The sequence below is a fragment of the Pteropus medius genome, unplaced genomic scaffold (assembly GCF_902729225.1).
Source record: "Pteropus medius unplaced genomic scaffold, Ma_sr-lr_union100, whole genome shotgun sequence".
In the NCBI taxonomy this organism is placed as follows: Eukaryota; Metazoa; Chordata; class Mammalia; order Chiroptera; family Pteropodidae; genus Pteropus; species Pteropus medius.
This window is the reverse complement of record NW_024355205.1, coordinates 3208267-3226231: the sequence shown is the minus strand read 5'-3', so window position 1 is coordinate 3226231 and position 17965 is coordinate 3208267. Positions and strand designations below refer to the sequence as shown.

The following is a 17965-nucleotide window of genomic DNA, read 5'->3' as shown; positions in this document are numbered from 1 at the left end:
TGTGGCATCTAAAGAACAAAAATGATAAATTAATCAAAAACAGACTAACAAATATAGAGGACAATCTGGTGATGGCCAGAGGGTGTGGGGAGTTAGGGGGCTGGGAAAAGGGTAAAGAGTTAAAGAAATTCAAATTAGTAGTTGATAGATGGTCATGGGGATGGGGAGCACAGCATAGGGAATGCAGTTAGGATTAATGTAATGGCTCGGTGTAGAACCAGAGGGGAGAAAGAGCAATCAGGGGGATCACTTTAAAACTATATAAATGTCTAACAAATGTAATGTATACTTGAAACTAATAATAAAATAATTAAAAGATATACAGATTATCTTCTAAGAGAGGTCGCATATGACCATAATTAGTACCATATTGTAATTTTTTAATTTTTCAAATTGATCTCAACTACCAAGGTCTTGAAGGAATGAAATAGAGCCATGGTCTCCAAATACTTTAGATTATTCATCCATATTAGTAAAAAATTTTGAGCTATGTCTCTAAAATATGTATATTTATTGGTAATTACTGTCAATCCAAACATTTTATTAAAGAATTTTTATATATGTTTTGAGGAAGAATCCCACTGTTACTTTTTATTTTGTTTTAGTTTGTTTTGCTTTGCTATTCTCACATCTCTGGTTCACTTGACTGAAATCAACAACCATATTAAAATGTATACGTAATTCAATAATACCAGTTATTATATTATTACAGAGTCATATGGCTCTGTAAGTAATGTCTTGGATGTCTTTGCATCATTAAGGAGAGTTAAAAATTACTCTATTTCAGCATTCTAGCATTTATTACTTAGATTTTTATTTTTTATATTTTGTTCCTTTAGACTTAATTCCTTCTTGTGCATTTCTTTTTACTGTCATTGGGTCATTGGAGGATAATGGTAGAGACTAGAACTACAGTTGCTGAGCTAAATTTGAGAATGAAGTCAAGGCCTTAGTTCTGGTTCCTTTATGAACGAATTTATTTGCAGTTTTTCTGGCAGTGGTTACCAAACTTTATTGTGCATAAGGATTACTTAAGGTTTTAAAAAAAATTCCTGATTCCTCCCCACAAGATTCTGCTTCAGTAGGTCTGGGGAAGGGTTGAGACTCAGCTTGGTAATATGACATTCTCTCACCCCCATACTGGGGCACAGAGTGGGAATGAATAATCACTAATGCAACCTCATAGTGTGCAAAACAATCTCAGCTGTAACCTCTACTCACAATCACAGAATAGCTAAGAATGGGGGGAGTGGAAGGAGAAGGTGTGTGGGTCTGAGTGTAGATGTGTACAAATGGAACACCAAGTTTCTATCTATGAAGCTAAACACTCAGAATTGGTTTTCCTTTTCTTTATTAAAGAGGAAATGTTTCGAATATATCTACTTTCAATAAACTAAACAATCCTTTAGAAATTATGCCTTTTAAATCTTATTCCTCTAAAATATTATTTGTAAATTCCTGTCTTATTAACAACTGTGCCATTTCCCCCCTCAAAAAAATTGGATAACTTTGTTCATGGTTCACAATGAGACTTGGATCAGGTGTGACCCTTGGTCCTAGAGTAAACTTATTACTGGATCACCAAAAGAATATAAACATCATATGACATCCAACTATACATTTTGCTATTTGCCACAAATGAGTTATGTAATTGGGTGAGGGGAATAGATATATAATTTATTTCCTAGAAACCTTTCAAGCCCTGGCAAATAGACCCTAAATTAGTGAATCTGCTCTTCAGATGCTAAACATATCTGGATCTGTCTGTTTCTCAGCATGAACACAGGTAGGACTCTAGATATACTCATTGATAAAGAGAATGATAGTTACTATAGAAAAAAAATAAAACGTTATTTCAAATTCAGGTTCTTCATTAAGTCTTATTGCAATTTTTAAACCTTCACCATTTTCATTTCTTTGTTATGAGTCATGATCTTGAAAAATCAGTAAGCATAGTTAGTCTTATTGAAGTTCTTTCTCTTTGCTTATTGAAATTAATTTGCAAGTCATAGCTAATTTAGCAAGCATGTTTGCACTAACCATATTTTGTATATCTGACCCATGGTATACAATTGTGCACTGTGATCCCTATTGAATGCTTCCTACAACCCACATTATTAAAGTTCAGAGCAGCAGGAAGCCTTTAGGGAGACACTTATGATGAGAGGAAGGAGGATTTCTTGTTTCTTGATTTCACATATTGTATATCCTCAAGCATAAATCCATTACTTGCTGCTCATTGAAATCTTGTCAGTTCTGAGAGAAAAGTATTCTGGAGATAATTTTAAATTAAATTAATGGGATTTCTGACCCAGGATCCCTGTCATTTGCTAGTTAGGCTCAATAAGAAGATCTGACAGCAAAGGTACCTCTAAATAGTAAGGACACACCATACTGTAGAGGGTTTACATTCAACACCTCATTCTACTGCCTTCCTTCCAGAGTTATCATGCTTCCCCACTAAATCCCACCTCTCCTCTCTTGTATGCCTTCAGGATGGTTTTCGGTGTTTCCCAAGTATCTGTCAACTAATTTCGACCCCGGTAAATGGAGAAACTAAATAACTTTGATGGGGGTAGCGGCTATTAGGCTTGACTAAATGGCACAACACACTGGCTAGTGATTTCCCCATCAGCATGTAGTGTGTAGGGATGCCCTTTTTTCCCCCTTCCTCTCTCAAATGGAAATTTCACCAATGTGTATAAATATCTGAGACATTGAGAAATAATGCAAGGTGAGCTGTATTAAACTCCCCTTAGTTTTATTTTTTCTCAGGGCGTAGGGAAAATTTTTCCTAATTGTAAAAAACAAAGTAAATGACAATTGGACTCCCAGGCTTTGAAAGGAAGAAAGCTAGGGGAAAGGGTATTTTCTTAACTTCAAAGTATTGAATGTTCCAAGGATGATCCACTGTGTGTTCAAATGGCTGGTGCTGGGGGACCCACTGTTGCTTATCTGGATAGGTGAGTTGGGTATGGTGCAGTGAGGGTGTGCACACCTAAGCAGCAAGTGGTAGGATACACCTGGGCTTGCTCTTATCTCTGTCTTGTTGGATTTGTATAGTCTCAGTCTTCCAGAAAGAGGTCACTCATCAGTTGAGCCTACAGTACCAGGTGTACTTTATGAGGGGCCTCTCGCAGAAAGAATCCCGTATTGGTTGGCTAACTTACTAGTGACTTTAACAGTTTAAAGTTTAGGACAGTTTTGGCTAGATTAGAGGAGAGGAGTGGTACCTGGGCAGGTCACAGGTGAGGGTTTGGAGGTGAGGAAGGCCTTCCAATACTTTAGAAAACACATCTTGCTGAAACCTGCCTGCTCTACAGTTTCTATCTGCAGGTTGTTTTGGCCCAAACTGTCATAATCAGTGCCTAATGGGGCCAGGAAGGACCATTTATCCTATAGGAGTTCGTAATAAATACCCACCATTAGCTGGGTATCTTTTGAGAACAAAAGAAAACAAGATACCCTATGTAGTATTTAAGTTGGAGAAAACTAGAAACAGAGGAGGATAAAAGGCATTTGTACTCTTGGATCCTATTTTATCTAGTGGGCGGGAAGTTTCCCCAACAACCCTTTCTCATCTCTGACCAAAGCAATAAATAGCATTAAACCTCTTCATGTGATCTCACACTAGAATTATAACTGAGTGAACATCTGGTAATTGTTTGTTGACACAGAGGATAAATGTTCAGAAATCCAAGTTGCAGTTCTTGGAAGCTACTCAAATCCATGTTCCTGCCCACCCACTCAAAAGCTCCTCACTCTCTCTCTGCGACTGTTCATCTTCACAGGGATGAACCTCAGATGCCGACTCTTACATGCGTGGAACTCACCCAGGCTACTGGAGTCTCCTAGGAAGGGAAATGTAGAGAAGTCAAGACCAAGCCCAGCTTCCTATGCACAGGAGATTTTCAGGCCCGATGGAGACTATCTCTGTCTAGAATATTGGAAATGTTAAGTAGAAGCAGCAGCTTCTTCTCCCTCTCACCTGAACATGCAGCCACTTCTCCCTCCAAGTAGTTGTCAGACAGGGCAGACACTCACCTGCAAGCTATTTTTCTTAATATTGGCCTCATCTGTGGTTTCCGAAGATTGGCTCTCTTCCTGAATACAGTCCTTGTGGCTGAGGATGATGAAGAGCTAAGGTCTCCCTCTCAGGTTGGTGGTAACTCATTTTGCTGATTGAAAAATAAAAGAACAAGAAAGGTGGCTCTGGTCTGAAGAGTTTCTAAGGCTGGTAGACTTTGAGAATGCTATCAAAGGTGAGCAGACAACATACCTGACTGATGAATGGTGACAGTCATGACTACCAGAAAGTGTGGGTGTAGTAGCTGGCAAGAAACACTCTTTTTTTTTTTTGGTTGAGTGGGAGTTCAGAGGTAACTCCCTGCAAAGTTGGCATCATCCACCTGGAGTAGGAAGGTGCAAGAATAAGGTGCGGGAGGAAGAGTGTGAGAGTGTGTCGGGTGGTTATATGCAAACGAAATACAGTGGGTTTCTATCAATGAAGCTAAAAACTAGTTTTTCCTTTTTTTGTTTAAATAGCTTTATTGAGGTATAATCAATACCTCATACAAGGGACATATTTAATGTGTACAATTTGATGAAGTCAGACATATGCATACACTTGTGATAACATCATCACACTCAAGGTAATAGATATATCTAACACCTCCCAGTTTCCTTATGTCCCTTAGGCTTTTTTTGTTATTTTTGTTTTGTTTTGTTGTGGTAAGAACGCTTGCCATGAGATATACTCTCTTAAAATTTTCAGTGCATGATGCCATATTGTTAACTATGGTACTATGCTGTGCAGCAGATCTCTAGAACTTATTCATTTAGCATAACTGAAATTTTATACCCATGGAACAACATCTCTCCATTTAGAACCATTTTCCTTTAACTAAACCTCTGTTTTACAAGAAATTACAAGAGCTTTGGGATTTTTTTCGATGGAGCAACATTATTTAGCAGTGGCTTTCAGATATTTTTTAAAGCACTGGAAGCTTTAAAAAAATAAAAAAAGAGGAAGCCTCTTTCGTTCAAACAAAGTTCTATACCTCAGTCCCAAATTACAAAAGATAACAGAGCAGAGCTACCCTGATTGGAGTGAGTGCTGGCCCCAGAGGCCGGCACCTGCTACCAATCTTCCTCTCTGTGGCCCCAAAGGCCCCAGAAGCACCCACATGGAGGCTCCAACATTCCCCTAGAACAAAATTTAACAAAGCTGTGGGTGAGTATGAAGAGGTTTGACACATGGAGTCTTTATACAACTTATTGTTGCTATAATTAAGACTTTAGGATGTGGGCTGCCTAATAGAGGCCAAGAGAGAAAAAATAAAGATAGCAAGGAGATTTCCTTTAGCTCAGAACTGTTAGAGCTGTTATTGTCCTCTTTGGCACTCCTTTCCTAAAAGCTTTTGAACGCTTTGTTTACTATCTGCTCTTTAAAAACAGGACATCAAGAGCAAAAATAGAAAACACACCAAATGGGAGAAAACAAGCCAATTTAAAAATAGGCAAAGGACTTGAATAGTTATTCCTCCAAAGAAGATATACAAATGGCCAACAAGCTCATGAAAACATTCTCATCATCCTTTGTTATTAGGAAAATATGAACCAAAACCACAATGAGATATAACTTCATATCCACTAGGATGGTAATATAATACAGAAAATAACAAATATTGGTGAGAATGTGGTTAAATTGGAATCTCATACATTGCTGGTGGAAATGTAAAATGGTATAGTCTCTATGGAAAACAGTTTAGCAGTTCCTTAGTTAGTAAAGCATAGAATTGTCATATGAACCTAAAAATTCCATTCTTAGGCATATGCTCAAAAGAAATGAAAACAAATGTTCAAACAAAAACTTGTGCACAAATGTTTATAGCAACACTACTCACAAAAGATGAAAACAACCCAAATGTCCATCAACTGATGAATGGATAAACCAAATGGAGTATATCCATACAATGGAATATCATTCATCCATGAAAGGAATGAAATACTGAAACATGCTACAACATGGTTGAACCTCGAAAACATTATACTAAGTGAAAGAAGCCAGACACAAAAGGTTACATATTGTATAATTGCATTTATGTGAAATGCCCAGAAGAGGCAAATTATAGAGACAGAAAGCAGATTAGTGGTTGCCAGGGGCCTGGAAGAAGTGGGAATGGGGAAATGACTGCTAATGGATATAAGTTTTCATTTAGGGTGATGAAAAATTCTGAAATTAGATAGTGGTAATGGTTGCACAATATTATGAATGTACTTGATTTATAAAATAAAATGATTGATATATAAGTTTTCTGTTATATTTATTTTACTACGATAAAAAAAATAATAATAATAATAAAAAGATGAGTCAGGTGTCCAAGCAACCAAAATACAGCCAGCGCATTTTTTAAGTGATTTGAAAGGCTTGGTTTCTCTCTCTCTCTCTCTCTCTCTTTTTTTTTTTTAACTATCTTTCATGGACACAGCAAACGCCAGGACATTGGTGTTAAAGAAGGCTCACTCTTGTTTCAGGGGCTCGTCTCTCTCCTGAAGGCCAAGGAAAATTGGCCTGGAGCATATGAGTACTCTCTCCTCCCTCAAAGGACAACTTAAAAAGGAGACTTTTCAGGAGCCGAGCTGAGAGCCTCCTGGGGAATGACCGAGCACCCCAGCTCACTGGTTTGCACAGGGCTACTCTCAGCTTAGGAGGAGCAGCCACAGTTCAGGTCTTGGCTTTTCATGTTGCTTATTAATTCCAGAATCCTTTCCCCCAGCTTCTACCCTAGAAAGGGGACTTGTCAAGAGCTGTAGTCTCAGGAATATTCCTTGGGATTTTGAATGAGAACCAGCTCTAGGGCAAGTTTTGGAATCCTGTAGGCTATATTTAGATACCACCTCTTTGGCCAGTTTGCTTTTGCTTTTATTTTTAATTGGTGGCACAAATATTGTACCTCTTTGCACAGCCTTCGTATGGAGAATATTAAAGATCTTTATATTCATCCATTCTGTCACAGACCTTTTAACAACGATCATTCTCTTGCATTCTAAACTAGAAAAACAAAACTCTTGGTAAGAAACGAATTCCCTTCAACCAAGTAAAGGACACCCCTTGGGGAGGCAAGCACCTGCCTGCACACCTTGGATGACATTAACTCACATCTGCCCACTGTACACAAATAGTTGTCCTATTCTGAGCCAATTTCCTGGGTCTTAAGCAATTCTCCTAAACAGAGAGTTGGACTTAATTTTTTTTCTTCTGTCTTTAACTACTTCCCGCTCTATCATTCAACAGCCTAAATTTAGTTCCACAGTCCATCTTTATAGTCCAAATTTCCAATGCACCATCAAAAATAGAAGTAATTATGAGTGGGAGAAGAATGGGGGTGGAGGATGAAGAGGCACATAAGGGCCAGTAGGAAGAAGTAGCCACCATATTAATAGAGCTGAATTTTGACATTCCCAGAGACTGCCCTCAAATACATAACGGGTCCCAATATCACAGAATCCCTCTGATTCAAATGAAGGGAGGAACAGAGCTGCCCGCACTGAAATAAGCAAACAGTTCTTTCCTTCCTATATCCATTCAACTGTATGGTGTTGGCACAATGCACAGTACTTGTTAACCACTCCAGGAAAAGAAAGAGCCACTCACTCTGATTAGCTGTCAGAACTAATTTTCAGCCATGTTATTATATGGTAAAGAGGAAAAAGGAAATCCAAGGAAACTGTGCTTAAGGCCAGTGCCTAATCAAATTTTTTTCCCTTCATCTGTTTCATACAAAAGCTGCCTGGAATCACCGGTGTGAGCCATTAAGTTCCTCTCTTCAAGTGTTAATTAAATGTGATATTTTAAAATATACACTCCTCTTTCCAGGTAGAAAAATCTGAACCTTTTGTAAATTGCTCAATGCCAGTTGGTCCCCTCTTGCAGGCCTACTTCATTGCCTGTACCTTCTATTCCCCTGTTGGTCCACAACTCCAGCAGCAATAGGTATAGAGTAATTATTTCTGCCAGAAATGTTCCCCCTGAATGGGGCTTGCTTTATTTTGGTTGTGTGTATGTGTGTGCTTGAAAGAAAGGCATATTATAATATCAGGCCTCTTTGTTTTCCCTCTTTTAATACCCACCGGTTCTTCAAGATGTCATTGGCAAACACAACACCATTTGCTTTTGTTCCCTTTACAAATATTTTCCACTTGAGCCCTATTTCTTACTTACAACTGCTGAGTGTCTAGCTATGGAAAGCAACTGTTCCAAAGTAGTAGACCTAATGAATGCAGCCTGTGTGGTTTTGATTTAGGAAATATTTACTAAGCTTTTGGTCTGAAATGCCTTGGAATCTGGAACAGTTTGTAGTCTCTTGAGTTCTTGACAGCAACTCAAATGGTAGGTATGTGTGTGTAAGGTGAGAGCTGGGGGCAGATGAAGAGACTTGGAAAATCCGGTTAATTTGACTGTCATGTCTATTGCAATCATGCAATTATCCACTCAACAACAATTGCTAAATGCCTACTATGTGTTTGCTACTCCTGGGCGAGTTGAGGACTCTCCTGCCCTGGGTGACCATTCAGTCCTAGTAGAAAGCTTGTGTTGGACACTTCTTGTCAGGAAGGTCAAGAGACCAGATCTCATCATTGTCACAATCTATGTAAGATGTAAGCCCTATTCAGAAATCTGGAGATATTGAATATTTCCCTATCTTGGAAGAAAGTTTATCATAAGATGCTTACATAATTAAGTACTTTTTTATTTAAAGAATGAATAAATTTTACATTATGTAAACAGACAAATCACATCATTGTCTCACTCCAATAAAGCCTCCAGACTATTTTACAGAATGCCCAGCTCTTCTCTTACCAGAGTTCATTGTAATAAGGTGTTTGAAAAGGTTCTTTCTGTCTAGGTTCAAGCCCAACAAATCTAATCTTACTGCAAGCTGCGGCAATAAGAGGCCAGGTAGTTGAGCATCACTTGCCTGGAAAACATCCTCAAGATTCTGCCTTCTCCCTCTGAGAAGTATGCCCCCTACTCTCCAGACAGACTCGTTTTTATGTAATCATTCCCCCAGAAGAATGGTCTGTACCTCACTCTAGACCAGGTTCTACCAACCATTTCTTTTGAAAACATTGTAGAAATCAAGAGTGATTCCTTAGATCCCACTAAGCTCTTGATAGGTTAGGCAAACTTCTCAGGGCTCTTAGAAGTATGTGACCAGGTAAACTTTTGGGAGCTCTATCCTAATGCGATTCTCATTTCAGGTGTAAATCTAAGTATGCAGGCCATGGGGGCAAATGCTGGAAGCCAAGGACTGGCTCTTCTTTTCCTGTGAAGCTCAGCATATCTAGTCTAGTGCTAACAGTAGGGAGGATACACAATGTGTTGCTATAGAACCATATACTTGTGATGCTCCATTAGTTGGCAACGGCAACTGATATTTTCACTCAAGTAGTGAAAACCAACTCTGATCTTTCTCTACCCTGTATACTGATTAAGATTGTGTTGAATCCATTGAATAGGAATGTACCTTTATAACAGAAGAGCTATCAAAATCTCAGGCATCCTACCCTCTAGATTTTTAAAGTGATATCATAGTCTTTTTCCTGCCATTTAAAATAGTTCAAGTGCCATGAAGAGAACTTTTAAAAGGCCTTGTTGTAGATTATGTTTTCAAGGTGTTTACAACAATATCTCTCATTCTACAGCTATTTTGCACTATGATCTTGCCTCTCTCCCTTAAACAGGTGGAACCTATTACACTCTCCACCTTCCTTGAATCTAGGTTGGCCCAGTGACTCTTCTGACCAACATAATGCTGCCAAATTATACTGGGTACCCCCAAGGGAAGGTCTTAAAAGATCTATAACTCTTGCTTTTACTTTTTAGAAGGTTCCTTCTTAGAATCCAACCACCATACTATTAGGAAGCCCTTGCAGGCAGGTTCTTATGAAGGAGAACTGAAGCTTCTAGCTGATAGCCCAGCTGAGCTCCTAGACAGCCACCATCGCCAACTATCAGCCATATGACTGAGGCCATTTTGAATCTTCTACCTGTTTTAGCACCCCAGTCAACATCATGCAAAAGAGAACTGCCCGAATTGTGAGAAATAAATTACCTTATCTTTACAACCAAGTAAGTATTGGGGTGATTTGCTACACAGCAATAGATAACCAAAACTGGCCATTTAAGTGCCCATTTTCCCCCTAGATTATATGTGTATGTATGTGTGTGAATATGAAATAGTGTTTTCTAAAAACTATTCTTATGCCCTACATTTATCTAATTCTTTATGTTTACTACTGACTTGATAATTTCTAGTAAATCTTACAGCTTGGATAGGGAGAGAGAGGCATTATTCATTTTGAGGTTGAATGATTCTTATCATCTTTTTTGCTTTTTTCTTCATACTGGTTAAACAGTGATCTTTCTAAAATACAGATCAAATCATATAGGTCTCTTTTTTTAAAACCACCAATTATTCCACTTTAATTACATAATAAACTCCTTAGCTCAACAAATGCTTTTTTTGTTGAATGTCAGTTTTCCAAAACAAAGATGCTGTTTGAAGTAGAGCTTTGTTAGAACAAAACAATCATCACTGTGGAGATGCTCGGGCCACTGGTCCCAGAAGCAGAACTAGAAATAAAAAGTCAGAAGAGAGAGTTAATCTTCACCTTGACATAGAAGATTTGGACCGCCTAGAGATTTATAATGGAGAATCTAAGGTGTGGAATGAGTATTGAACAGTGGACTCGGGCACATTGAATTTGGATTCTTAGAGACCAAGTTGGACTAGAGTCTAGGCAGACTGTGGTTAGAGGTACTATATTTGTTCTAGAACAGAAAAAGTGAAATAATGCATGTAGGACTAAAATTCCTATATGCTTGATCAAATTAAACAAAGATGAGAAAAATGACGCTGAAAGTTATCCCACTCTAACAATAGAGAGTTCTATAAGCAGCTCGAATCATGCCATGAATCCCAGATGTGGCAGCCAGGGCAGAAAGAGAAGAGTCCCATCTGTGTACAAGGCCAAGATTCCCTTAGAACCAAGGTATTCAAGATCAGAGGCAAAAACAGGAATCGTGTTGAGTAAAGAGTCTTGATTACCGAGTCCCAGTATTCAAACCAAACAAGTAAAGTGTAGGGACTGAAATCTCTTCCCAAAGGCATAACCTATGTGCAATAGGACCTGTGGCTCTTAATCAACCACCTCAAGGTTTCCAGAATATGAGGGAGTATCCCTTGGGAAGAAACACTGATTAATGGAATTCTTGACATTGGAGGGCAGATAGTGGCAGGGGTGTGGGGTGCATTTTGGACAACTAGACTTTCCCATTCTCTGAAATCATGCTATTTTGTTTCCTGACCACTCCTATGGGAAATCAAGAAGGATAAAAAATGAAAAGAATCCAGATATATTTTTATTTGAATAATGACATCATAAAGACAAGTTCTGAGTGGCCTATTCAGCCCTCTCTTGTAAGGGATGTGTAATGGACAGGGGATTGAAATCAGACGCAGCTCTCTCCTCTGTTCTTCTGGTTTTCTTTACAGCTTTCTTCTTCCCAACCACTCTCCATCCCCTACAACTACCAGTTGTCTTTTGTTCAAGCAAAAATCAGCATTGCATATATATAAGTATGTTCCATAGTATTCAAACTAAATGTACTTCCTCTCAAAGCCACATTGGCTAGGACTCCAACATTAATAGGAGTGATGACCCCATTTTCATTAGAAACCTTTGAAAAGATTTACATGAAAACAATGTTTGCCCTCCAAAAGGTAGCGACTGAGGTCCATCTGGCCATAGAAGTTAAGGTTTTGTTTCACTATGTTTTGAAGAGCTGGAGGGATTTAAATTTTGAAATTAATTACAGATGAATAATACAAAGTTGGAATGAGTTTGCCATAATATTCCTTCCTGGGACATATCCATCTCATTAGGTCACTCTGCATTTGGGGCCTCAATTGAACTTAGCCTTGTAGGTCATAGTTATGTTGTAGATCTGTACTTCTCATGCTTTAAGGTACACACAAACTACTTGAGATCTTGTTAAAATGTAGATTGAGTAGATCTGGGTAGTGCCTAAGATTCTGCATTTCTAACAAACTCCCAGCTAATGTTGATGCTGCTGGTCCACAGAATATGCTTTGAATAATAAGGGTATGGTGAATTTACTCCATTGTCAATGAGTTAATAGATATGGGTTTGATTTAAGTTCCACCTGACTTTGTATAAATTACTTAATCACATTAAAGTTCTGATTTTTCATCTATAAGAAACTAGTAGTAATATCTGCCCCAAAGTATTGTTTTCAGTGTTCGATGGGATCACCACTTTATAAGTTTACATTGGTTGGTGATCTTGAGGCCTGCTTGGATTCTCCACCAAGCATATATTGAACAGCTGTGGGCTTTTCAAGCAGAACTGAGAAGAAAAAGTGGGGGAATCCAGCTTCTCAGTGATTGATAGTCTCCGTGGCTGCTCCCTTGGACCTGAGTGGAGGGGTAAGCAAAGGCTAAAACTGATCATGATGACACTACCAGGGGCCAGTTGAGAGCTCAGCCCCCTAGAGAATGTAACAGCTAGCTGTGTCCCCTCTTTATTTCTGAAGGAAAGTCAATGGTACATATTTTGATTCTATTTCTTATTAAAGAGAAAGGATAGAAAATGGAGGGGGAGGGGCATTTACTGAAATATTAGAATCAATCAATTTATCCGACAGATGGAGCAATTCTCTCTTTGGATTAAAAGTGATAACTTATGTAAAAGGCTTTTGAACTCTCTCATGCTTATAAAGTTCTAAGGCCCTATCACTGTGGAGTTTCATTGTTGAAAAAGACCTGCCAGGCCACATGCTGATTATGTTGGATTAGTAAAAGTCTTATAATTCATTCAGGTAAAAGTGGCTTGCCTGAATCCTAGCTGGTTCAACTGGGATATAGCTAAGTGTGAGTGTTAAGATGGTGAGAGACTACTTGGATAAAGGTCAAACAGAAATCACATTCCCTTGAACAATCATTAAACTCCTAAAGCAAATTTATATCAAGCTCCTTATAATGTTCTGTAAGGTTTCTCCAGATCCCTTTTTACTTTGGTTTTCTGCCAGAAATGGATGCAGATACTTCAGCTACCTCACAAGGAAAACCTGTTCTCACAAGTTTTATCGTACCACTTGGCAGGGAAAAAGGGTTGGGTAGCGGCTGAGAACTTTCACATGGATCCAGAAAGTTTGGGAATTCAGCCATTTTGACTTACCGCCCACCACTGAAAAGAATCTAAGATTCCTTTAATCAGAAAAGGAGAAAACTGTACAGGATCCAACTTTCTTTTTGGGACAAATCTCATAGATTGTTACAAAGACAGGGCATTTCAGAAATTTTCAGGACAGCGAGGGATCTCAAAGTTGCTATGGCTTCCTACCCTCATATCTCCCTAGCGCCTCTCCTCCTACCCTTCACTGGCCTAGGGCAAATTCCCTCAGAAGACTGTAACCCCAGGAAAATGCCAAATTGGTACTAGAAGGTATGAGGAGTAGTACAGAAAGGGGAGTAGGAAGAATTATTTGGGGGAGGGCTATTTTATGTGTTTGGAAGTCCATATGAAATATGAGACCGAGTCTAATTTAAGAGTAAATGATGAAACCGTGGAAATGTAACTGGGAACCTACTAGAACGTCTTCACATTACTCACAAGTTAATAATTTCCCAAAGAGTGAGAGTTTCGTGAAGATACTCGCAATTTATTTTAAGCATTTTAGAGCTTTAGAATAACACTCACAGTTTCTCTTTTAGTATTTTCATGGTATTCAAAAGTCTCAAACCCAGATATTTCAGAGCCCACCCACTTTCATAGATGTAGACAAATTAGTTAGAAACACACAGAGACCTCTCAAAATCATTACAGAGCTTATCTGAAACATGTGAAATATATATATTCTGTACTTTATGATCTTCATAAAGTATGTTAAAGACTGTATATTGATTTCATTGCAAATTGGAAATGGTATCTTGTTCACTGTATATAACCCACAGTGATATCCCCAAGCTATCATTGCTTATGCTGTGGAATATGTAAAAGTTGATGGGCATTTCCTGAGAACCTATTAGGTAGATACCACTGCACTAAGGACTGCAAGGGAAATATACCATAAGAAGATGTGACCTCCCTGCCTGGTAAAAGGGCTTCTGAAAAATTGTAAAGGGAGAAAAAAGAGTCATGTATATAGATCTCAATTTGCCTGTGTTCCCGGATTACTCAAGGGGAAAAGAAACCATTGAACTTGCTGACAATTTGTTGATTTTACAGATAATTTTATTACAAGTGCTGTTAGGCCTAACGAAGATATAAAGAGGAATATGCAATGTGATTAAATGAATCTAAATCAGTGAGACTTAGTAAAGCATGGCACATAGTAAGAGCATAATAAATGTTAGCTCTTATAGTCATTTTCATCATTTTCATTCTTATCATTATTTCTGTCATTAGTTAAGGACTCCTAAACCTAGTAGGATAAATGGCATGTGCATATTTATAAAAGAAGGCAGGAAGTATGTAGTTTATATTGTTAATACAGAGAAAATCCTGTAGGAATCCAAGGAAAGGAATAATAATTTCAGACTGGAGATAAGAATTTAAGATATATAATAGGGAAGCTCAATACTCTTATCCTCTCAGTATTGTGTGTCTGACAAGGCCATCAAGTAAGATTTTTGTAAGAAGGATGGTAATTTGCCCATCAGCACAAGAACCCCAAATGTTCCTGATTTCCTTAATAATGTATTGTTGCTCTGTGCACCATTAATTGATTCTAATTCTGTTAAGATCTATTTATATCTGTAATCATATGATCATTAATGAGGAGTTCTCCAAACCTGTTGTTTGCCAGGTGTATTTAGGTGGTAGAATTATAGGATTTAGTAGGCAATTCTGTGATCACTCTATTTTTATTTTCATGATTTTGTAAACTTTGATTCTATTTCTTTCCAACCTTTCTGTAGTCTGAATAAGTAATTCTAGTATGTCAGTTAATTTTTTCTAAAATGCTTCCAATCACTTTACTCTTTGAAATGCTTTGCCTCAGGTCTCTGCGCTCTCAGTTATCACTTTTAAGATATGACAACATAATGACACACAGAATTCCTTGGCTAAACATATCTTGGTTAGTCTCAGAATGTGATACTGTTTCAATTCTATTACTAAAACCTATCCCCCTGTTAATATGAGCTGTGGGACTAGTTTCAGGTTGACCAGGAACTGTATGTGTCATTGGTCATGGAGCATTGTTTGTTAATATAGGTACAAAAAGAAATAATATTCAGTTATAAATTGGTGATGATTTTTTATGAAGTCGCCTAAGAAGATGATGACATATTATGACTAATCTTGCCTCATACATCAATTTTACATTGTGTGTTTTGGAATATATCAATCAAATTATTTTTTGAGCATAAGTTATGTACTCAGCATTATGCTAGGCACTCTGGGGATTACCAGAGTGATTTCCTTAATAATATATTGTGGCTCTGTGCACTATTAATTGACTCCAATCTTTCTAAGGCCTATTTATATCTTTAATCATATGATCACTAAATGAGTTCTCTAAGCCTGTTGCTTACCAAGAGTCTTTAAGTAGTAGAAGCATATGGTAGGTCCCCTGTTACTTCAGGAATTTTAAATCTACCTGAAATAAGATGGAATATAAGAGGAGAGCACATGACCCAATATAATCTCTAAAAAATGTTCTGCAATAAGCTTCAGGCAAAAAGCTTTTAAGAGTTCAGAGAGTAGAGATGAATGTCGACAAAAGTAGTTAGGTTAGTAACACATTTGGGGGGAGCCAAGAAGGGCTCTTTTGGTCTGCATTATAGAGCAGAAATGGCCTCTTGTCATAGCTCCCAGTACTCAAGAGCATTTAGAAATAAAAAATCACAAGTGGGCTCCTTGTGTAATGAAGAACATCCTGTGTGTTCTTATATGTTTTCAAAGGAGGTGACTGTAAAGAATGAAGCCCTGCAAGTGCTTTTATATACTCTACACTATTCTTGAGCAGAACCAAATGATCAATCACCTTTCCCTGAGGAAAATGTCTGAGTTATCTTGTCAGGAAAGATGAAAGTTTGCCGTCATCCTCATACTTGCCACAAAGGAGAGGGACTATTTTTCAGCTGAAATGGAACATGTCTGATCATATCCTTAACATTACCGAACTTTAAAAAAAAGCATTACAACTGCCCACTTTTGAGAATATGACTTGATGAAATGCACACAAGCACCAGTTTCAAAAAATTTTCAACTGTGTGTTTTCTCTTTTCCTAAAGTAGCCTGCTCTATAAGACAAGCTAATTAGGACAGAGGTAAAGTGAAAGTGGGTCAGGCTGATCCAGATTCAAACCTCTCAGCCTCTTTCAGAGGTTGATCTCCTGGGGCCTTCCCCGGTCACAGACATACTGCTCCATGTTACTGCCACCCACAGAGGATGGTTTTGTGACTGAAAACACATGACCTGTACACCACCAAGTATTCATGGAAAGTTTCTCCTTTGTTTGCTGTGGCAGACACGGGGCATCTGTAACCAAAATGAACACCTAGGCAAAAAAGCCTGGATCAAAGCCTTGTTGCTGAATGGAAGACAATCACTCACTCTATAGGCTGATTCATCCAACCACTATTTGCTGAACACCTGCGACCTGCTGGCCACGTCAGGTAGGAACCATCCATGAAAAGACAAATAAAGCCTCACTTCTGAGCTCTCTCTAGGCCTGGGAAGAGCTAGACATGGAAATACATAATTAGAATACAGTACAGAAAGAGTTATGGTACAGTTTTAAACAAAGTGTCATTGATCTCAGTGGAAGGTACGACTAATTCTGGATAAGGTGTGACAGTCAAGACAACTTTTGAACTACTGTATCTTGAAGGGCAAATTGGACTTCCAGTAGAGAAATGGAAGTGGACCTGGAGTATTTAAGGACTTGAAAATAGTCTGGATAGAGTATAGGATCTGGGGGGTTGGGTTGGGAAGCTGGTAGTAAATGATGAAAAGAAAGCTGAAAAGATGGACTGAAAACAGACTTTCAACAGGACATTAGATATTATGCTATACTTTGGAGTCAATGGAGGATCTTTGGAGGTTTGTCTTTAAGAGAATAACATAAGGAATGTGGTGTCTGTTTTAGACACTTAACCTGTGGCAAAGGGTTAGCAAGAAGTGAGACTAAGGCTGGAAGAGAGAGTTATTAAACTATTTGCTCTCAAACTGGAGAGCGTATGAGGTTCAGGTCATGCTGCAGGTTTAAAGGAGAAGTTTCATTAGCAAGAGAAAGCCTACCAGTTGATTCTTACTACCTCATAGAAGTAAATTCTGTGTGGTTCTTTTCATTCTATCAGCCAGTCACTCAGTGACTCCAACATTCACTCATCAAATCTTTATTGAGCAATTACTAGGTGCTAGACAGTAGAGATACAAAACAGACATAGTTCTACCTTCTTGGAGTTTAGACTGTAATAGAGAAGATGACAATTAAATCAGCAATTGTAATTCAATTTAATTCACCTGGACCCAAGTTAAATACACTGTCTAAAGATCCACAGTTTAGGACATGCTAAAATAGTGCCCTTCACTTCTCTTCTGAATTGCCTTACTTCTAGCTTCTGGTCATTTGTTGGAGGAATAAATAAATGAATGAATGCAAAGAGATTTCAGCCCCTCAGAGTTCCGTGCCCCCCTGGAGCTTTTCTGGCTATAGGACTCCTATCTCTATGATTTAGTTCACAGGGAGATACAGTCTACTATAGTGAAAGTGCTTGGATGGGGTGAAAACCTACTTAGGTACAAGCTACACATTCTTTGCTAGGGGAAGTTGAGAAGGTTCCTTAATCTCTCTGGGTCTCACTTTCCTTATCTTAAAAATAGGGATGCTAAAATCTATCTTGCAAAGATAACATATAAAGGATT

General features: G+C 38.3%; 1 protein-coding gene across 1 annotated transcript in view; it reads right to left on the bottom strand.

Annotated features, from left to right (window-relative positions):
• Positions 1-17965, bottom strand: part of ADTRP (androgen dependent TFPI regulating protein) — a 139443-nt gene that overhangs the window by 82052 nt on the left and 39426 nt on the right. Inside the window, exon 4 of the mRNA XM_039857541.1 lies at positions 3763-4178. The gene's annotated coding sequence lies outside the window, so the exon portion shown is untranslated. The remainder of the gene's footprint in view (positions 1-3762; positions 4179-17965) is intronic.